This window comes from Balaenoptera borealis (assembly GCF_965194805.1).
Source record: "Balaenoptera borealis genome assembly, chromosome: 11".
NCBI lineage: Eukaryota > Metazoa > Chordata > Mammalia > Artiodactyla > Balaenopteridae > Balaenoptera > Balaenoptera borealis.
In genome coordinates, this window is record NC_138868.1 from 61,356,486 (window position 1) to 61,377,950 (window position 21,465).

Consider the following 21,465-nt stretch of genomic DNA (forward strand, 5'->3'; position numbering starts at 1 on the left):
CTTTTGTCTGTAGAAAAACTTTAGTCAAAGAATAAATTTAATCAGAGAAGTGAGAAAATGCAGAAAGAAAGGAAAACAGTCAAGCATAACAAAATAATAATACTTTAGCCATTAAACAAAGTCAAGGACCTTTAGTTCCTCCTCAAGGGCTAAAGATAATCTGAGCCATGTCCTTTGAGCTGTTTCACAGTTACTGAAAGCCCCACCAGGTGGGAGAAGTTAACTGTATGCTGCCCACAAGCACGTAGACCCCAGACGGGTTGGAACCAGGAGGTTGATGATGCTGACTCCCCATTACCTCACCACCAGCCAATCAGAATGTCCACGAGCTGATCACGCCCTGCTCCTTGAACACTGTAAGACTCCTCACTACCCCCTCCAGGGTGGGACACATAGTCTTGAACGTATTAGCCCTCTGTGGCCCCCTTTGCCTGGCAAAACAATAAAAGCTACTCTTTTCTACTTCACCCAATGCTCTGTCTCCACGCTTCTATTCAGCACGGGTCAACAGAGGCTGAGTTTCGGCAACAGGAGTAAGAACTTCTAATTGGTATAAATAGAGAAAAAGAAATATTGTCTAGTTGTAAAATCTGACCTATAGCTGAAGCAATCTGTTACTGATCTAGACAGAGTCATCTCGCTGAAGAACTGCATATGATTTCACTCCTCTGACTGATGTAAAATATTTTTATTACTTTTTAAAGCTGTGTCCTCATGCTATAGTCCATAATTAATTTTTTAACATTTTATTTCATTTGTCTAAAATTAGTGATCTGTATTAATGGGAGTGAGGTTTCTTTTTGAGGTGATAAAAATGTTCTGGAATTAGATAGTGGTGATGGTTACACAACTTTGTGAATATACTAAAAACCACTGAACCGCACATTTTAAAGGGGTTAATTTTTATGGTATGTGAATTATATCTCAAAAACAAAAAATTAGTGGCATGCATGTGTGCTGAGTTCCCACTGAGAAGTTCTCCGATGTCAAAAGTTTGAGAAGGAGCCCCCTTAAGGTGATCTAGAGATGGGCACTAGCTCTCTGAAGCAATGGAGTCAGCAGGGAGGTAGTACACCTGCATTGCCTGATTTTCCAGCCAGTTTCACAGACTGTGAAGAGACCCTGATTCATGCAGGCTGTTAAAGCTGTTCTGCATAACGCTGAAACAACCTGATCCCTTACCCAACTAATGAAAGTATCAATTTGCTCTCCGAAAATCCTCTCTTCTCAGAGCACAGCACTGTTCTGGCCCTAGGACTGCCAAGAAAATTTATGCACTATCTCACTCTCGAGGACCCCAACATCCAGTCTGTAACTGTGGGATGTATAAGGGGTCATGGCCACACAGAGGTCAGAGGTGACGGAAGGCTTCACACAGGCTTAAAGTCTGGGATGGAAACTGCCATGGGGGGAAGAGAGCAAAGAACATTTCAGGTGAGGACACAGCCAGGTCAGAATACACAGAGGTAGGAGACAGAATGTATTAGCAGAACTGTGAAATGTGTACATGGAATATGGTTTGCATGGGTGGCATTGGCAGGGGATGAGGCCGTGGTCAGAGAAGAGAGACCTGAATGCCATCCTAAAAAGTTTGGGCATTATTACATAAGCAATGGGGGACTGATGAAGGACTCTAGCACCAAGAATGGTCAGTTCTTTATTTTAGAAAAATTATTTTACACATATATAGCATAGTATATATGTTTTTATATATAATTATTTACCTGTAGTGTATATATTTTAATTATATATATATAGAGAGAGACAGAGACAGAGTATTCTGTTGAATATGGAGTATATATATATACATGCAATGGAATACTATTAAGTAATAAAACGGTACATAGTTCACAACATGGAATATAGCCAATATTTTATAATAACTATAAATGGAGTATAAACTTTAAAAATTCTGAATCACTATATTATATACCTGTAAGTTATATAATATTGTACAGCACCTACACTTCAATAAAATAAATTTTTTAACTGTCTTATAGTTTTTAAGTGAAGTATAGTTAATTTACATTGTTGTATTAGTTTCAAGTGTACAGCAAAGTGATTCAGTTATACATATATATATTCTTTTTCAGATTCTTTTCCATTATAGGTTATTGTAAGATACTGAGTGTAGTTTCCTATGCTATACAGTAGGTCTTTTTTGTTTATATATTTTATATAAAGTAGTATGTATATGTTAATTCCAAACTCCTAATTTATCTCCCCCTACCCTCCACTATCCCCTTTGGTAACCATAAGTTTGTTTTCTATGTCTGTGAATTTATTTCTGTTTTGTAAATAAGTTCATTTTTATCATTATTTTACATTCCACATATAAGCGATATCATATGATATTTGTATTTGTCTGACTTACTTCACTTAGTACAATAATCTCTAGGTCCATCCACGTTGCTACAAATGGCATTATTTCATTCTTTTTTATAGCTGAGTAATATTCCATTTTATATATATAGACATATAGATATATACACCACATCTTCTTTATCCATTTATCTGTCGATGGACATTTAGGTCGCTTCCATGTCTCGGCTATTGTAAATAGTGCTGCTATGAATAAATAAAATTTTTTAATTAAAAAAATAAAAAACTACAAGCTACTGATGCAACAAGATGGATGAATCTCAAAAACACTATGTTGGGCCCAATAAGCCAGCTGTAAAGGTGTGCATGTGGTATGATTCCATTTATATGACATTGTAGAACAGGAAAACTAATTTATGGTGCTGGAAATCAGAACAGTGGCTGCCTGTGGGGGAAGGGATTGCCTGAAGGGGGGCACAAGGGATCTTTCTGTGGTGACAGGAACGTATACCTTCATTGAGGTGTTGTTTACATGGATGTGTGTGTTTGTCATAACTCATGGAACTGTACACTTAAGATTTGTCAAGTCTGTGTCTGTAAATTATACATAAAAAACAAAAAGAAATCTCACTCAGGTGTGAGAATGAAGGATGGATCGGCAGAGAGCAAGGCTGAAGAAGATGGACCTGCCTTTCCATCGCCTTCTCTGTCATTACAGTTCATTCAGCGCCTGCTCAGTCACCCGGCCAGTCTGCTGCAGGCCCATACAGAGGGGTCCAGGATGGAGCTGAAGGACTTGATTTCCAGAGAGCAATGGTGCCCCCTCCTTTCCCTGGAAATGAGGAAAATCACACCAGACCCTCCACGTGGAATCTTCTTTTGTTCAGATTTCATTCAAATACCTGATAGCTTACTCCTCAAGTTGAATCCATGTGGAGCAGTTCTATCAGAGCAGAGCAGGAGGCTGCTCTGAGCCCGAGAAAATGTTTACACCAAAATGTGACAAGTGCAGGCACCAGGGAGACCCAGGGCCTCAGGGAGGCTGGGTAACTTCAGCAGCCCCCAGTCCAATATCCGGTGTGCCAGACAGAAATGCTTAAAGACCTAGATCCTATTATATGAGGTTGAATTCATTCAATTAGACAGTTTAAGCAGCTCCGATCAGCCGCAGGAACACTTCTCTGAGGAGTGCTAAAACAATGGCCCGGGGGGCAGCTGAAGTTTGCTTTCTCTTGTGTGAGGCCAGCTGGAGTTGCCAAGCACATGGCCATGCTGGGGAGGGCCAATACCACATAATTGCATTAAACCTGCCTGTTCTTTCCAGAAAGCACTTCCTGACTGCATGGAGTAGGAAATGAGTTAAGGGGGAGCTTTGGAGTCTTAGGACACCACACCTATCTTTCAATCCCCCTCCTCCAACCCTTCAAGATCACTTTTATGGAAAGAGAATCTAAATTTAGACTGCCCTGCCTAGGGCTAGTTTTGCTATATTATGCTTGGTCGTTCCTCATTACTACAAAAGTGGCTTTTGTTGGCCATAGCATTTGGGGCAGCAGAAAATAGATTAGAATAGATTTCTATAAGGTAGAACTAGGGTATCACTAATTCCATTGCACTTTCTGAAGATCCTAGTCTGCCTGCAAAATCCACATTCAATGTTAACCTCTCTCTCAAAAAGCCCTTCCAGGTCTCTGTTACCAACTCAGGCTGTCGTATCTCCCTCCCTCATGCTTCCCTGATACTTTACTTTTATCTCTTCTATGGGACTTCTTTATTCATCTGTCCATCCACTCAACAAGCATTTATTGAGCTCTCACCTTACACTGGAAGCAGTCCTGGGCACGTTCACATAACATTCATTTAAACCTCACAGCAACCCTTTCAGGTAGTTAATATCGTCCCCCTTTCACTGACGACGCCTAAACTCACAGAGCTTAGGCAGCTTGCCGAAGGTCTAACAGCTGGTGCTGACAGTGTTTAGCTTCAAATCTAAATTTCCTATCCCCAAACTCAGACTTCCATGAATCAGCTATTTGTGTACTTGTCTATCTCTGTCACTTGATAAATACCTAATGGGACCTACTATGTGCTAGGCACCATCCTAAGCACCAGGGATACATACGTAAGTCCTGGTCCTGAGAAGACAGACGTGTTCCCAAGGATCTCTTTGAGTCTGACAGTCATGTCATTTATTTATTCAATAGGCAGACATTTGAGGAGCATCTGCTGTATCCTAGAGACACCATGCTCTGGGCCTGGAGAAACGGCACAGACATGCTGCTGTCCTCAGGAGGCACAAGCAGATCATCACCGGAGCACACAAGAGGGTGTGATTTGCTGTGTATGGCAAGTTTGGAGAAGGCTTCATAGAAAAGCCATTGAGTTGGACCATACAGTTTAAGGAGAGTTTTGATAGATTTTTTTTTTTTTTTTTCAAAAACAGGGTAAGGCATCCTAGAGAGAAGTCTTCATGAACCAAGGCATGGAGGTAGAAAACTGCAAGGTGGCGTCAGGGTAGTTTAAACAGCACTGTGTGGCTGGAATGCGGGGTGTGAGGCAGGGAGTAGAGGGACAAAAAATCGGAAAGGGTGCCTTGAAAGTTATGTAAAGGAGCTTAGACTTGATCTCAGGAAAATGGAGAGAACCACTGGAGATTTCTGAGCAGAGGAGCTTATTTATCTTTGTGTTCCGTGGCGTGTGGCAAACTGCCTTGTTCCTGGTAGCAGTTTCTAGCATTTGTCACTTTCCTGGCACCAGAGAAGACTCTGGCCCCCAACATGATGTCATGCTCTGTTTACACAGGAAAAATAATGCCGATGCTCTTGCGTATAGCAGTTTTCTCGCCAGCCCCTCTGCCAAGTCATCCCAGGTCTGAGAGCAGTCGTTCTCTTTTATCCCAGGCCAAATCGCTGCCTCCGTGTTGTTGTCACTGCTACTGACCCTGTTTTTTCTCCTTGGAGAACAGAATTTGGTCCAGGGGAAGTAGTACTAGCCGGGGAGGCTTAAGGAACTGGGGTCCTGATCCCTGCTCTACAAGTACTTAGAGTGTAGCCTTTGCCTGCTGCCCTTCTGTGAAATGGATAGATGATTTCTACATTCCCCTCCAGACTTGAGTCTCTCATTTTAAATGTAGGGTCAACACACCTTCACCCAGGCCAGACGGTGGCTATATCTGCAAAATTCTGCTTTAACAATGGCAGAATAATTTTCTATGTTTGCAATCTGTTTTATCTTCTCTGTACTTTGTCTCACAACTCCACACTCCACCTCCTCCTTGCCCATTCTAGGAAGGTTTCCAGGGGTGTTTGCACCTACTCCTCAAGAGAGATTTGTGTTGCTAAGCTAGAAGCAGAAGTTGCTAAAGAAAACTCTTTCTGCCAGTCTTCTTTGAAACCCTCAATGCACTGAGGATAAGAGGCCCCTTGTCCCAAATGAGCCCAGAGAGAAAGGAATACTTTTCAGAAGAGAGAGGCAAGAATAGCAAAATTGAGAAGAATCTCTTTCTTAGGATAACCATAAAACCAATCTTGTGGAGGAGGACGTTTGTGAGAATCAAAGGTAATATTTATTAATTATTAACCTGGAATGGGAATTCCCTAGTGGTCTAATGGTTAGGACTCAGCACTTTCACTGCAGTGGGCCCGGGGTTCGTTCCCTGGTTGGGGAACTAAGATCCCATAAGCCGCGTGGTGTGGCCAGAAAAAGAAACAAAAAATTACCCTGGAAGCATAAGCATAAACCAGGATGGTCCCAGCAAACTGTGTGTTGTAGTCAACCTACACCACCATTAAATCCAAAAAGAAACACAGCATCACGCCCGCACTGTCCTACAGACATCACTAATCAATCCCCACACTCTTTCCACTGAGCTCAGATGAGCCTAGAACCCTTCTGAACAAGTACTCCCGAGACTGCTAATCCATCAGTGTTGGCCCTTGAGTTGAAATCTCTTTATTACAGTTAATCTTGTAGTAGAAGCCAGACATAGTGGATACCATGATGCTCTGCCCAGATCCTCTCTGGGGGGCTGAGGAACCCATCCCTCAGCTGCTGAATCTATTGTCTGCTGATGGCTGACAGATGGACCCCTCACCAAGCATTGCCCACAGCTGAAGGACACTGCCTTGCCCCAGGTCACGTCCTCTCCCAAGTGCACTGGAGACCAGTGACTGGTTGATGGAAGGATACAAAGGCCAGACCCCACCCCCCCACCCCACTTCCTTCAATTTGAGTCCAATCTGAAAGGCAATCCCAGCTCCAGAACTTTCTGTAAGATCAGCTGAGAGTGATGGCTTCCTTCTCCTTCCATTCAATCTTGACTTCCTCACTTCCCTACAGATGTATCTCCCAGGAGTCCTCCTCAATCAACCTCTACCCACAAATCTCCATCTCAGGATCTGTTTGCAGGGATCCCTCTCCAAGAAACCAAACTACCCCTGTGCCATTAGTAAGAAGTAACCCCAAGATTAACTTCCTAATTTGTACCTCAGTAACATAGGTCAATTAGCATATATTTCTTATTCTCACATTTAATTGACCTTAATTTAAAACCTGTCCCAGAAAATACAGTGCCCCTTCAATACAATCAGATCACAATACAATCAGAAGAGTGCAAGTTCTCTCCTTCTCTAGTCTTTAGTGGAGGAAACAGGATCGCTATGTGGTTCCACAGCAGTAAAGTGGAACAAACATTTTTAGGGAGATAGGAGACCTGGGTTTTAGTTCTGACTTTGCCACTGACACACTGTCATGTGAGAAAATCATTTACTTTCTCTAGGTGGATCCTAAATCTACTTGTCTATAACATATAGGGTTTTTCAGAAAAATTATCCACTTGGAAATAAGGCAGAAAGGTGGGTCCCACATTCTTTCAATGTTATACAGGAACAAAGACCACTCAGAGATTGTCTGGAGGTATGAATCTCATTTCTCTCACAATTTGCTATTGATTGAAGGTCCCTGATTTAGTGAAATCACTTATTACCTGGTAGGGTTTTGTCTCATAGATATGCAAATAATTTCTGTCCATGGAACAGATAACCACAACGATTTATAACCCAGTTTTTAATGTAACCCAGTAAATTTATCCTAATATTATATAATATATATCTGACTTTTCTAATGTTCTTTGAACCAATCATAACATCTTACTGGTTCCCTCACTAATTCATGAGTTCAACAGAATCTCTTACATGTGGTTCATTTTATATTTGTAGTGATTTTATCTTTTTAAAAATTATATGTCAACAGGCTTGATCTGAGCCATGGTACTGGAAGAAAACCAATCCACACACCCACCTTGAGAACTCAGGGATCATATGACGTTAATGTAACACAAGGCGTCAAGGACTCCTTTCTGCAGAAATCCTCTGGACCATATTACCCTTCAGAGAGTAGTCAGCAATACCAGAGTCTCCTGAGCCATCATCCCTTGATCACTGCGTGGCTGGGGTGGAGGCTGGGGAAAGAGCAGCACAGCCAAGGCTTAGTGACGGGGACTTCCCCAGGGTTTCCCAAGGTCTGAAGTTTATGAAAGTTATACATGGTCAGAGCTGGGGTTCAAACCCAGGCCTGTCTAGCACAAAAAGCAGGCCTGTAACCACACTCCTTATACCTTCACGCCATGACTCATCAGCCTGTATCCCCAATGTATATCACATATGCCTAGCACATAGGAGGTGCCCAACATATACCCCATGCAATTAAAAATTTTTACGTATTCCTAGTGGCTAGAGCTTGGATATTTTCAAAGGACCAAATCAATTGATAAGCCTCACTTCAGAGCACTGGGAAAGACAACACCTGGGAGCCAGACAGGCCTATGGTCTAGCCCATCATTGCCATTTCATGGCCACTTAGTAGTGTAACCTTGAACCAGAAATGAAGGCATGTGAGCCTCAGTTTCCTCCCCTGTCACAGGCAAGTAATCCTCATAGGCTTGTTATGAGGATTAAAGTAGAAAAAGGAATGTGAACACACTTAGCGCAGGACCTAGCAAAGGTGCCCCCGCCCCCAGTCGTCTTTTGGTCTTTCCGTCCGCTCTCAGAAGACCCTGGAAGGCTATGAGACCTTGGCTGTGCTGCTGCATCTACCAGCCCCCGCTCCAGCCACACAGTGATCAAGGGATGGGAAAATGCTCTGTTCAAACAGGTGTCACTGTTCTCAACCTACAGTCTCATTTCCTGATCGTGTCTTAATCTGCTCGTCGGTGGTGAAAGTTGATTTCTTGCACATTCTTATATCAGTGGGAATTTCTGCCCTTGGCTGACAGGCATTATGGGCTGGCTTTGACATACAGCCCTACAGGGCCTGAACAGCCCCTATTCTTTCCCAGTCCTGAAAGGGAGCTTTGTGCCAAGGATTCATTAAACTGCACTGCACAGCCCCTTCATAAATGGGGCTCAATAATGAACAGTCGATTTAACTGGAAAAGCTGCTGGAGCTGTTAAATTAAAGGGAAATAAAGTGCACTTTAGACTCAGTCTGCCAGAAGAAATGGTGACCTAAAAGGAAAATCTTCATTTTTATTGAATTGAAGTTTTTAAAAAAGTGTAAAATGTCCAGGAAACTTCCTTGTGACAGGCAATGAGACATAAAAGCAGAGAATGCACGCTTAAGATAGTGATGCTTTTTATTCACTAGCATTGCCCCAAAGTGAGTCTTGGGCTCTCAGAGAAAACAAACGATTGACCTAATTTTGGGAAGGAAATATGAAGGGACTCTGCAATATGCCACAAGAAGTGTTTTTTGTTTGTTTGATTTTTAATTTTTAAAATTATTTTGTTTAAGACCAGGCTTTCTCTTTCATTCTTGGGACATTTGAGGGACCAAGGGCCATTCTTTTCAGTTTTTCTGCTCTCTTTCAGGAATAAGGAATCTCTCCAGGAGGAGATCCAATTGTTTCTCCTCACACTACAGCTCAGAGTTATATTTGATTTGAGTATTGTGCTCTGACATCTAACTCAGCAGCCTCTCTCTTAGGTTTGAGATTTCAGCAGTATGCATAAGTGCACCAAAGAACTTTCTCTTCAACTTCTTCTTCTGAGTTATATCACTTCTAAGCATGGTGAGATAGAACTTCTACTAACATATGCTGGAATGTTATGGTTTCCAATAACTCTCATGTGCAAGAAGTAAAAGCCACTGTGTTTTAGCAGATAAAATAACTATATGGTGGTCTTAGCTTTTCTCTGCTAAACTGCTGTGAGCTGGGAATTATTCTTTACAAGATCCCCTTATCCTTCATGTTTTCAAATCTTTATACAGAATTGGCTCCTGGGTACATTATAGGCTTCCCTAGTCAAGGCCTGGTTTTCATCTTTAAGCATCGTTTTACCATAAAAAACGACAAAAGTCACTCATCACAGGGAATTTAAAGAGAAATCTGAAAGGCAATGTGAAATAAATAAAGGCCCACTTCCACCCTCATTGTTCAGGGTCACTGGAATCCAAACACAGATTTTCAGTTGCAAAGCTGTATAGAAAAGGCAAAACTTCCTTTCTAAGAAGTTTTATGCTCCCTTTCTGGAACCTACTTTATTTTTCATTTTGAATTCTAAGCCATCAATTTAATTTTTTTAGGATTCTGCTTTGAGCAATTCAAAGCCGCCTTGAAAATATCCTGAAGTTGAAAAAAATAAATCTCTATATGTGCTCATTTTTAATAGTAACTATGGTGACCCACTAAAGAGTATTGTTTTATTCTTCGTCCATCTACCACCAATGAGTCACGGTTGACCAATGTAAAGCATGGGCTCTCTACACCATGAAATTCTGGGTTCATAAAAAACTGCTGCCTGTGACAACTTCTGGGGAACTTTGCTCAGTGTGAGCCCCGATGGTTATTAGGGTCTACACCTGCATCAGAGCAAACAAAGTTTCATTCACTTTCCATAAAAGATTGCCAGAGTCCAAAATGGCTGTGCCATCCTGTGTGAGCCTGATTACATTTTGACATTTAACAGTGCAGTAAATATTCATTAGAAAATACATATTAGAAGGGTCCAACTTTTACACATGGCACGAGTCACTCAAATGCACTTTTCCAGTCATGACTTGTCCTACATAAACAATCATCAACCTACTCAAAAGACATTTAGCCTTAAATATGGGAGATAAGAGAACCTTCTGGATCTGACCACAGCCAGACCACAGTAAGGAAAATGTTAATATGTTACAACTTGTCTAAAGGAAAATGACCAGGAGAGTGATGCTGATCAAAATTAAAGCACAGGAGAAAGTACGCTTCTATAGGATTCAGAACATCCTTGAATTCTTCTATTTATTTTAAGAAATAAAATTTTATGTGCCTTTTTTCCTACCCGTGTGTAATCTTTCTGAGGAAAGGAAAAAGATGTCCTCAGTGCCTGACGGAAAGTATGACAGGTAGAGGTTTAAGAAATATTTGACAAGAGAGTAAAAAAAAAAGAAGAAAGAAAAGGGAAGAGAAAAAAGGGAATGTGAGACAATGAAAGGAAAATGTTAGCCCAGGGAAACTTAGAAATGACACAATAGCTTTCTTCACATATTTAAAGTATATCATTTAGAAAAGAGATTAAAATGTATTCTTTTAGAAACCCAATAATTTAACTGGGAGCTATGTATAAAAAGTTAAAAGATTTCTGGGTCCTGGATGAAAGGACCCTAGAAGTTGCTACCTCATCCAAAAAAGTAAAAAGCTGAAGAAAAAAAAAAACTGAAAAAATCAACAACTCTTTCTAGCTCCATAAGAGAATTGAGGTCACAGGGCAAAACACTGCCCTCCAAACTGGAGAGACAGACAGACAGACAGACAAATACAGAGAAACACAACTTACTAGAACAGAAGCATCTATGGGAACCAGTGTTCAGGTAAGATGACCTGAACTGTAATTGACAAATTGCTGGAGGCTCAGTGTGAAAAAGTCGGAGAGATAAAAACTCCAGGGGCACACTGCCATCTTGGAATCCCCACAATTTTGTAAGTTTTACCTGTTGGAGTTCTACCCATCCTCACAGTGAATAGCAGAGAAAAATCCTGTTGTGCTTTCAGCAGGGGGAGGGGAGAAGGAGCCACCTTGAAATATGCCAGACCATTCTGTTCTGAACAAGGTCAGTTCTCAGAAGAAACTATTTAACCAGAGCCTAACCTACCTGGGGAAAGGAAAAAACCTGAGAAGGACTTACGGAGCTTACAGTCCAGAGACATAGGCTCACTAAAAGACTGAGCCCTAATCATAGGTCTACAGAATGCTTCCCCTCCCCCTACCTCTCACCACCACATTACTAAAGTCCTACATACAGCGGTTCCTTTTACCCAGTACATCATGTCCAACTATCAAGAAAAATTATGAGGCATACTTAAAGGCAAAAAACACAGTTTGAAGAGACAAAGCAAGCCTCAGAACCAGACTCATATATGGCCAGACTCATATAACTCTGATATTGGAGTCATCAGACCAGGAATTTAAAACAACTAGGGACATATGCCAAGGGCTGTAATGGATAAAGTAGACAGCATGCAAGAACAGATGGACAATGTAAGCGAGAGATGGGACTTCTAAAGAAAAAAACAAAAAGAAATGCTAGAGATCCAAAACACTATAACAGAAATGAAGAATGCCTTTGATGGGCTTATTAGTAGACTGGACATGGCCTAGGAAAGAATCTCTAAGCTTGAGAATATCTCAGGAGAAACAACCAAAACTAAGAAACAAAGGAAAAAAACACTGAGGGAAAAAAACAGAACAGAATATCCAAAAACTGTGGAACAGTTATAAACGGTGTAAAATTAGTAATGAAAATAGCAGAAGGAGAAGAGAGAAAGGAACAGAAAAAATATGTGAAACAATAAATTCTGAGAATTTCTCCCAAATTAATGTTAGACACCATATAAAAGATTCAGAAAGATCAGAGAAGAGCAAGCAGGATAAATGCCAAAAAAAACAGAAACAAACAAACAAACAAAAGCTACATGTAGGGATATAATTTTCAAACTACAGAAAATCAAAGATAAGGAAAAAATCCTGAAAGATGCCAGAGAGAAAAAAAAACACCTTACCTATAGAGGAGCAAAGATAAAAATTACATCCAACTTCTCCTCAGAAATCATGAAAGCAAGAAGAGAGTAGAGGGAAACATTTAAAGTGTTGAGAGTAAAAAACACCACCAACCTAAAATTCTGTACCCAGTAAAATTATCCTTCAAAAGTGAAGGAGAAATAAATACATACAAACAGTTTTTTAAATATCTTTATTGGAGTATAATTGCTTTACAATGTTGTGTTAGTTTCTGCTGTATAACAAAGTGAATCAGCTATACATATACATATGTCCCCATATCTCTTCCCTCTTGCATCTCCCTCCCACCCTCTCTATCTCACCCCTCTAGGTGGTCACAAAGCATCAAGCTGATCTCCCTGTACTATGCAGCTTCCCATTAGCCATCCATTTTACATTTGGTAGTGCATATATGCAAATGCTACTCTCTCACTTTGTCCCAGCTTCCCCTTCCCCCTCTGTGTCCTCAAGTCCATTCTCTATGTCCTCATCTTTATTCCTGCCCTGCCACTAGGTTCATCAATACCGTATTTTAAATATTGCATATATGTGTGTTAGCATACGGTATTTGTTTTCCTCTTTCTGACTTTCTTCACTCTGTATGACAGACTCTAGGTCCATCCACCTCATTACAAATAACTCAATTTCATTCCTTTTTATGGCTGAGTAATATTCCATTGTATATATGTGCCACATCTTCTTTAGCCATTCATCTGTCAGTGGACACTTAGGTTGCTTCCATGTCCTGGCTATTGTAAATAGTGCTACAGTGAACATTGTGGTACATGTCTCTTTTTGACTTATGGTTCTCTCAGGGTATATGCCCAGTAATGGGATTGCTGGGTCATATGGTAGTTCTATTTTTAGTTTTTTAAGGAACATCCATACTGTTCTCCATATGGCTGTATCAATTTACATTCCCACCAACAGTGCAGGAGGGTTCCCTTTTCTCCACACCCTCTTCAGCATTTATTGTTTGTAGATTTTTTGATGATGGCCGTTCTGACTGGTGTGAGGTGATACCTCATTGTGGTTTTGATTTGCATTTCCCTAATGATTACTGATGTTGAGCATCTTTTCATGTGACAAACAAATATCGAAGGAATTTGTTGCCAGTAGACCTGCCTTGCAAGAAATGTTAAAAAAAAGTTATTTAGAGAGAAAGAAAATAATATAGGCCAGAAACTCAGATCTACAAAAAGAAAGAAAAAGTGTTGAAGAAGGAATAAGTGAAGCTAAAATAAAACTTTAATTTTTCTTATTCTTAATTGATCTAACAGATGTTTGTTCAAAATAATAGTAGCAACAATGTATTTGATTATATATGCTTATGTACACATACATATGTATGTGTATATCTATATGCTTATATATGCTTATGTATAAATGAAATGAATGACAGCAATGACACAAGGGATAGGAAGAATTAGAATTATTTTGTTATTATGAGGCCCTTGCACTACCTGTGAAGCAATATAGTGTTATTTGAAGATAGACTTGGATTAGTTGTTAATGCATGTTGCAAACTCAAGGGCAACCACTAAAAAAAGTAAAAAAAGAAGTATAACTGCTGTGCTAAGAAAGGAGAGAAAATGGAATCATATAAAATGCTCAGTTAAGACAACAAAAGGCAGAAAAAGAGTGGAAAACAAACAAAAAAAAGAACAGGGACCAAGGGCAACAAATAATAAACTGTAATAAATATGGCAGATATTAATCCAACTATATCAATAATTACTTTGAACATCAGTGGTCTAAAAGCATCAATTTAAAGACACAGATTGTCAAAAATTATGACCACATGTTATCCACAAAAAAAGCCCACTTTATTGTTTTTTCTGGTGGATTTCTTTTCTTCTTTAGCTGCACCACGCAGCTTGTGGGATCTTTCGTTCCCCAACCAGTGATTGGATACCGGGCCCAGCAAGGAAAGGGCCGAGTCCTAACCACTGGACCACCAGGGAATTCCCCAAAAGCCCACTTTAAATTAAAGCACATATAGATTAAAGGTAAATGGATGAAGAAAAATATACCATGCTAACACTAACCAAAAAAAGTGGAAGTACCTATATTAATTTTACACAGGTAAGATACCAGGGATAAATAGGGACACTACATAATGATAAAGGGGTTAATTCTCTAAGAGAATTGCTCAGAGAACCTTCTCAGAAGAATCTGATAATTTCTGTCTGGAACCCAGTACTGAATCAAAAAAAGGAGGAACAGTTGTGTATAACAGGTCAGTTTTCTCTATTCACACCATATAACCTCCAAAGTGGGCTTTTTCCTTCCTGAACTGTGTGTCCCCACCCACCACCCACCACTGAATTATCTTCCTTTTATTATAAAAGATAGTTCAGCTTTCTCTAACTCCTACCTCCGAATTTGCCTCTCCAAATCCATCAAGGCCTCAGCTGAACTAAGGGCCTTCCATCCAGTAACTATACTCCTTAAAAGGAGGTTAAAATAAAAGTAGTTTGAAAATAATGTGTATCTGCCATTACAATTCCTCATACATTCCAAAGAGAAAGTCCGAGAAATTGACATGTAGAAAGGGAATAAGACTTGTCTAAGACAATTTATCAATCCAAGCCAGGTGTAACTGAACATCAAACTCTTACCAAGCTCAAGTTCTCTGTCTCCTAGGCCAGAACTATTTTCACCAGAATGTTGTACCCCATGTGGTAGTTTTTCAATTATTCTCTCCATTCTTTGTCTGGATAACTCTTGCTTGTTCTTCTATGCTTGGATGAAATATTAATTCCTTAGAGAGACTTTCATTTATTGCCCCTCCAGCTAGATTAGATTCCAGCATTATTCTCTGTCATAGTACCTGTTTTCATAACATTGGTACCAAAATAATGCAATTGTATATTTCCTTGTGCATTTATATTGAATGTCAATGTCACTCAGTGTAGACTAGGTTTCATGACGATGGGAGGCATGATTTTTTTAAATCATTCTCAACCCACTATGTATTATAGTAAATGAAACAAAGAAAACATTCAATAAACATTTATGATAAAGAGTTCAATAAAGAGAAAGACAAAGGTTTTGGATGGCTCGTCCATGTAGACACTAATGTCACTAGGATAATGAAAGACCTTGGCCTGGAGAGTGGCATGGAAGCCAGGGTCTGACACCATCAATGAATGAGGAGAATGACCATGAGACCGGGCAGCAGGAGATAAAGTGCTATGAAACAGAACTTGAAAGAGAGAGTTTTATATGATCAAACTTTAAGTTGTGATCAAAATTTGTCATCTCCATTCATCATCTGATTTGAATCAACCTCTCACTGTTCCCAATCCCTCCAACCCAAACTTTTCCTCAGGGCCTTCTAGAAAGCTATTCCATTGAAAACAACTCTCGTGACATCTTTCAACTCTTCCCTCAAATTCCATCTACCATCTTGCCTTAATGAAAACTTAAATTTACCCTAAGCATCCTACTTTGCCTTGCATTTCATTCAATTCCCAGGGCCAGTTCCAGCCCTTTCTCCTCTTCCAATCATGTAAATACTTCCTGTAATTTAAGGTTTTGTCACAAGCCAGTCACTTCTCTCCATTTACTGAAGACTGAGTTGTAGTCTGCCTCTCCACTCTAATACCTGGCATTGCCTTAGTTTACTTTAATGTTCAAGGATACAGTACATCTAACACACTAGCATCTCAGTTCTATGAATGCCACATTTCCACTGTTAAACATTTATCCATGCACTTATCCAACAAATATTTATTGGGCAACTTTTGTAGGCCAGCACAATGCTAAACACTGAGAATACCATAACTGCTAAGATATAGTCTTTATATTTAGGAGACTTGCACTCTGGTAAGTGGAGAAGGCTGTGCAACAGAAAAAGTCCTTGAGGGCTAGACATGTCTGACTTGTTCAACACAGTATCACTAGCACCTATCACTGTATGTGGCACCTAGGAGGAATTTAATACGTATTCCTCAAATGAATGAAACTGACAGATATAAAATGCAATGTATGGAGTAAGCACAGGATGCTATGAGAACAGAAAGGAGAGACAGATAATAGAAAGATGGGGAGAAAGACTCGAAGTATAATTTTCAAAATGTAAAAAATACAATTCTCATTAAAATACTTAAAAATTGGGTGCCTTAATTTTAATTAACTCACAAGTAAGGGAAAGAGTAGGATAACAAAATCAGTTCAAAATCAGTGAAAAAAATAGAATCCTAAAATAAGACTGCTAAGTTAGTGTTCTACAGGGCAATAAAACCAAAACAAAGTTTTATCAGATGATTCTTAGACAAATTCATTGGATAATGTTTTTTAGTGTGACACTGAAAAGACATAGAATTACCTTTTTGCTGTATTTCCATGTTTTAGACACTTTCTCAACAAAGGCTTCTTTGAGATAATATTGCACCTGATACCTGAAGACTGAGCAGAAGTTGGCCAGTAGGAACGGCAAAGGGAAAGGTGACAAGTGTTCCAGGGAATAAGGAAAGTATAGAAACCTGCTTCACTTCAATCACCCACTACCCTTGTCAGACCCTGGGCTTGATCCAAATGTGAAAATGTTTCAGTTCTGAAATATTAAACCCTAATATCTCACTTTTTGATGACAACTTCCAATTTTTCCAACTTTTTAGTTTACCTCTTTTTTTTTTTTACATAGGCTTTTCCACCTCATAGAGGCCTCTGGTTCCTTGATTCTTCCATGCTATCCCAGGCTACCAGCCTCAGCCCCATCTAAACTCCATGGCTTGACTCTCTGGCCTACTCTTTTTCAATATTCTCGATTCTGTTACAGCCTGTTATACTGCTATTTTTCCATTGAAGAAATGAATTTACTTTCTTAAATCTATTGGCAGAACAACTAAGCTAATATTTAAATGGAGGTTTGAATTATTTATGCTTAAATAATTAAGTATAATTTGAAAGGGAAATGGAGGTAGAGTCTTATGTTTTTCTAGACAAAAATGCCATCTGCTTCAAGAGCCCTGTTAGTCTAAATAGAGAAAATAAGCTTTTCTTAAAGTTATTTCTGGGAATTTCCAGTGTGTGAGATGTATACACAGACACAAGTCTCCATAGGTCTTTTACTACCTACTGCATGGGTCAGTCTATGAACAATATTTTCATAGTCATAAAAGGACTGAAAATTAATTTCACTAAGAAATTATACATAAAGTCCAAAAATAATATCTATAACTGCAAAAAACCTACAGCTAACATCATATACTTAGCAGTAAAGGACTGAACGTTTTCCCCTCTAAGATGAGGAAAAAGGGAAGAATATCCACTCTCACCTCTTCTATTCAATATTGCACTAGAGAGTCCAGATAAAGTAATTAGGCAAGAAAACAAAATAAAAAGCATCCAGATTGGAAAGCCAGAAATATATCTATTTGCTAACGACATGATCCTATATATAGAAAATCCTAAGGAATCCACATAAAAACTATTAGAGCTAATAAACTAGTTCAGCAAGATTGCATGATACAAAATCAACATAAAATATCAGCTGTATTTCTATACACTAGAAATGAACAATTCAAAAGTAAAATTAAGAGAACAATTCTGTTTACAATAGCATCAAAAAGAATAGAATACTTAGGAATGAATTTGACAAAAGTACAAAGCCTATGCTCTGAAAACTACAAAGCATTGTTGAAAGAAATTTAAGAAGGTCTAAATAAATGGAAGATATTCTATGTTCACAGATCAGAAGAAATATTGTTAAGATGGCAATACTAACCAACTCGCTCTACAGATGCAATACCATCACTATCAAAATTTCAGCTGACACCAAAGGGAGCTGAAAACAGGGAGGCAGTCCCTTCTTCTCTCTTCTCTCTTTCCAATTTCCCACCGGTGCCTCTCATTGGCACAACCTAACTGAAGGAAACCAGCTAGCAAGGAAATCTAGGAAAAGTAGTTTGCAGAGTCCCGCCCCAGCATCACAGTACAGAATATAGAATAGTGGGCTTAGATCTAGGAGACAATAGGTAAGTAAAAAGAATGCACAATATACCCCTTTACTCAGTATCCAATCAAAGCTCTCTATGCATATTTACGTTTTCATACAACAGAAGTAACAGCCTGAGGCTGCTTCCTAACAAGATGCAACTAACATTTATACAAAGGACGACATTCTCACCCAAAAAGGGGAGACAGAGTCCCAACAGCCACCATATCCATCTCTGGATGAAGTTAACTTCTCTTTTAGTTCAGTCAAAATTGCACCTGATTATTTTTTAACCTAAATAGTAAATTGTAAAGTTAATCCCAACAAACAATTCCATAAAAAACAAGAGAAAAGGAAGGAGGCAAAATAGTTAACTTATACTAATATACACATAAAATCAAAGACTGAAATAATATCTGCTATAATTCTCATTTCTATAAATGATCACAATGCTCTAGTTGAGGTTTATACTTTTTTTATTACACTAACTTTCCATGTTCCTCTTTCCTTCTTCCATTACCTCAGTTGATTAAGGTTCATAATCTTGTGGAACGACCCAAATCTTCATTCTTAAAGGGTCTGAAGCTTTAGCAGTCTTACATTTATTGGGTCACTATAGTACACCTGGAGAACCCCCTAGTTTCCAGACATTGTTCTCTTTTCCCCACTGTATAGCAGCAGCCCAATTTTCCCTTGGAAATTAGAATCAATCACCTCAGCCCCGGCAGTCACACCCTTCTTTGTATGTTAGATCAATGACATGAGGAGCCCAAAATAGCCAGGTGACAGTCTCAACTTCCAATTCAATGGAACCATTGCATGTTTCCTGATGAAAGCATACTTTCTTTGAGTACTAATACTTTTAAAACCAGCAGTAGCCAAATACATAAATATGGGAAGAAAAAATTCTGAAAGTTTTGAGGTGATGTAAGGAGCAACTCCCACTTTAACCCCTTGATTTCCAGGCCTGTGTATTCTAGCTATGAGATGAACAGTATCATATATTGGCCATTAGATTAGCATATATTGCAAATTGTAGGATAGCATCCAACCTCTAAAAGTGTTGTTTCCCAGCTGATATTTTACTGTCCTATAAAGCCAGCTTCCTCTGGACAATGAGATACGTGATTGCACAATAAAAACAATGATTCCCATGAGCTAGAGCCCTTAGCCTCACTCTTTTGCTGTAAATCATTATTTTCTTGGAAAAAATGATGAAATGTGAGATGCTATGGCGGAGAATAAGGCATTCTGTAAGTCCATAGATGATGGAGCTGGCAGAAGCATTTGGGAAGGAAAGCAAATCTATACCCAGAATGACTATTCTAGTGAGAAAATGTGTTTAAAAAAAAAAAGAAGAAAAGAAAATGTGTTCCCTCAGTGATGGAAGGGACATTTTAATCAACCCCCTGGGTACAGTGTGAAGTAAGGGGCTCAGCATTCATGTTTGCTGTTGGCAAGTTGGGCTTTCAGCTCTAGTGATAGGTAGGTCAGCCTTACAGACGGGGAGGCCCATGCTGTTAAACCCATGCACGACTTTGTGCAAGCAGAGTGGCTGGGAAAAAAGACAGACTGACGTCTACAAAATTGCTCTTAAATGTGCTCCTAAAGCACACTTCTGGCTGGAGCCAGTAAAACATGTGGAACCACATGTAGACCAGGCTAGAATTTTTTTAATGGTAACAGAGAATTCCCCATGAAGCCATGGGTATGGGTCATTGAGATCACACCGCTAGTACACGGTGAAGCTAACATTTAAATCTGATTCTGATTGACACCTAAATCTATCCTCTTTCTACCATACCTCCATTGCCTTACAGCAAATTAATGACAACTACGTGAATCTTTCTCCCAAATTGCTTTGTTGCAAACTGAGGTTTTTATTAGGTCTAGCTCTTTGATAAGCCCCAAACTGAGGAAAGACTTACGAAATCATATACATCTGTGCTTATGAACATCAGAACCAATTTCACTACAGAATGTGAGCTTCCAAAAATTTCTCTGGAACAAGCTGCATCCTGATTAACCCCAGATGAAGCTCTTCTATATCATGCGGGGAAGATGTGAAGGGTCAGTTTGGGAAGTGGATGACTTATCTGAACATTTGGGTCTTGTAAGCCCCTGTAAATTAGGCTCACTCACTTACTGACTTGAGACTTTTTTCCAAAGCCCCTATGTGTGATAACTCCCCCAAGTTGTGTCCCAGTAAGAAATTAAGCCTTGTTAATGGGAAAGGACTATCACCCACTTCTATTTTGATGCAAATTGTCCCAGCAGAATAAAAAAGGGGACGGTGAAAGTGATGACACTGATCTAATTATCTGCAGGCCAATATCACCAAGTTTTTGAAAGGAACACACAGAATGGCCTGACACAGACACACAAAACAGTCAGGAAACAATCAGGACCTTAGCAACAAGGCAAAAACTGGCTCCCCTCTGCATAAAGAGCTGTTTTATGAGCATTTCTTGTTACTTTGCATTAAGTCCCACAACCTCCCCCAAAGAAAGTTGCAGTCCATTTTTAACTGATGCCCCATTGCCCTATAATCATTGACATGCACCATTCCACCAACTTCTGCTTTCCAGGCCTATTGTCCACAGACCAGTTTCAAGCCCTGGTTTTATAGAAAATGTAACACATAAGAATAAGACTTCAGTGGATACAGAGCCCCAGCATCCAAACAGTGCGGTACTTCACAAACTGTTTCTCATATTATCCTATTAGTCACAAAGTGAAGCCAATGTTTAAAATCTCCATGTTTAAATTGAGGAAAAAGAAATCCAAAGAGATGAGGCCACTTGACAAAATGTTCAAAGCCAGCAAGTAGAAAGAAGGAGGCCCAAGTCTAAGATTCTTCATACAACACCACACCGCAGCTGTGTTGTTAAGATATTGGCAAAAAGAGGAAATGAGAGGTATACCCTAAAGATGACCTTCAGTGAAATTTAGCAAATGGTTCCCTGGTTTGCACTTTAGTTTCCTGAATCCAGCCTACTTTACCTGGGTTCCAAGGCCCTACAAACCTTTGCTAAGAGGCTTCTTCTCTCAGCCCTGGCCCTGCCTGGGTCCAGATCCATCCACCGCTCCAAGACCTAACGTTAGGGGTCCACACCCTCTAGCACAGGCAGTGTAGGATAGGCAATTATCATAGACTTTGGA

General features: G+C 39.6%; 1 long non-coding RNA gene across 1 annotated transcript in view; it reads right to left on the minus strand.

Moving 5' to 3' along the window:
* The window catches only part of LOC309606383, an 805,264-nt gene that overhangs the window by 733,563 nt on the left and 50,236 nt on the right, over positions 1-21,465 (minus strand). The window contains exon 5 of the long non-coding RNA XR_014231787.1: positions 7,621-7,780. This is a non-coding gene — a long non-coding RNA (uncharacterized lncRNA). The remainder of the gene's footprint in view (positions 1-7,620; positions 7,781-21,465) is intronic.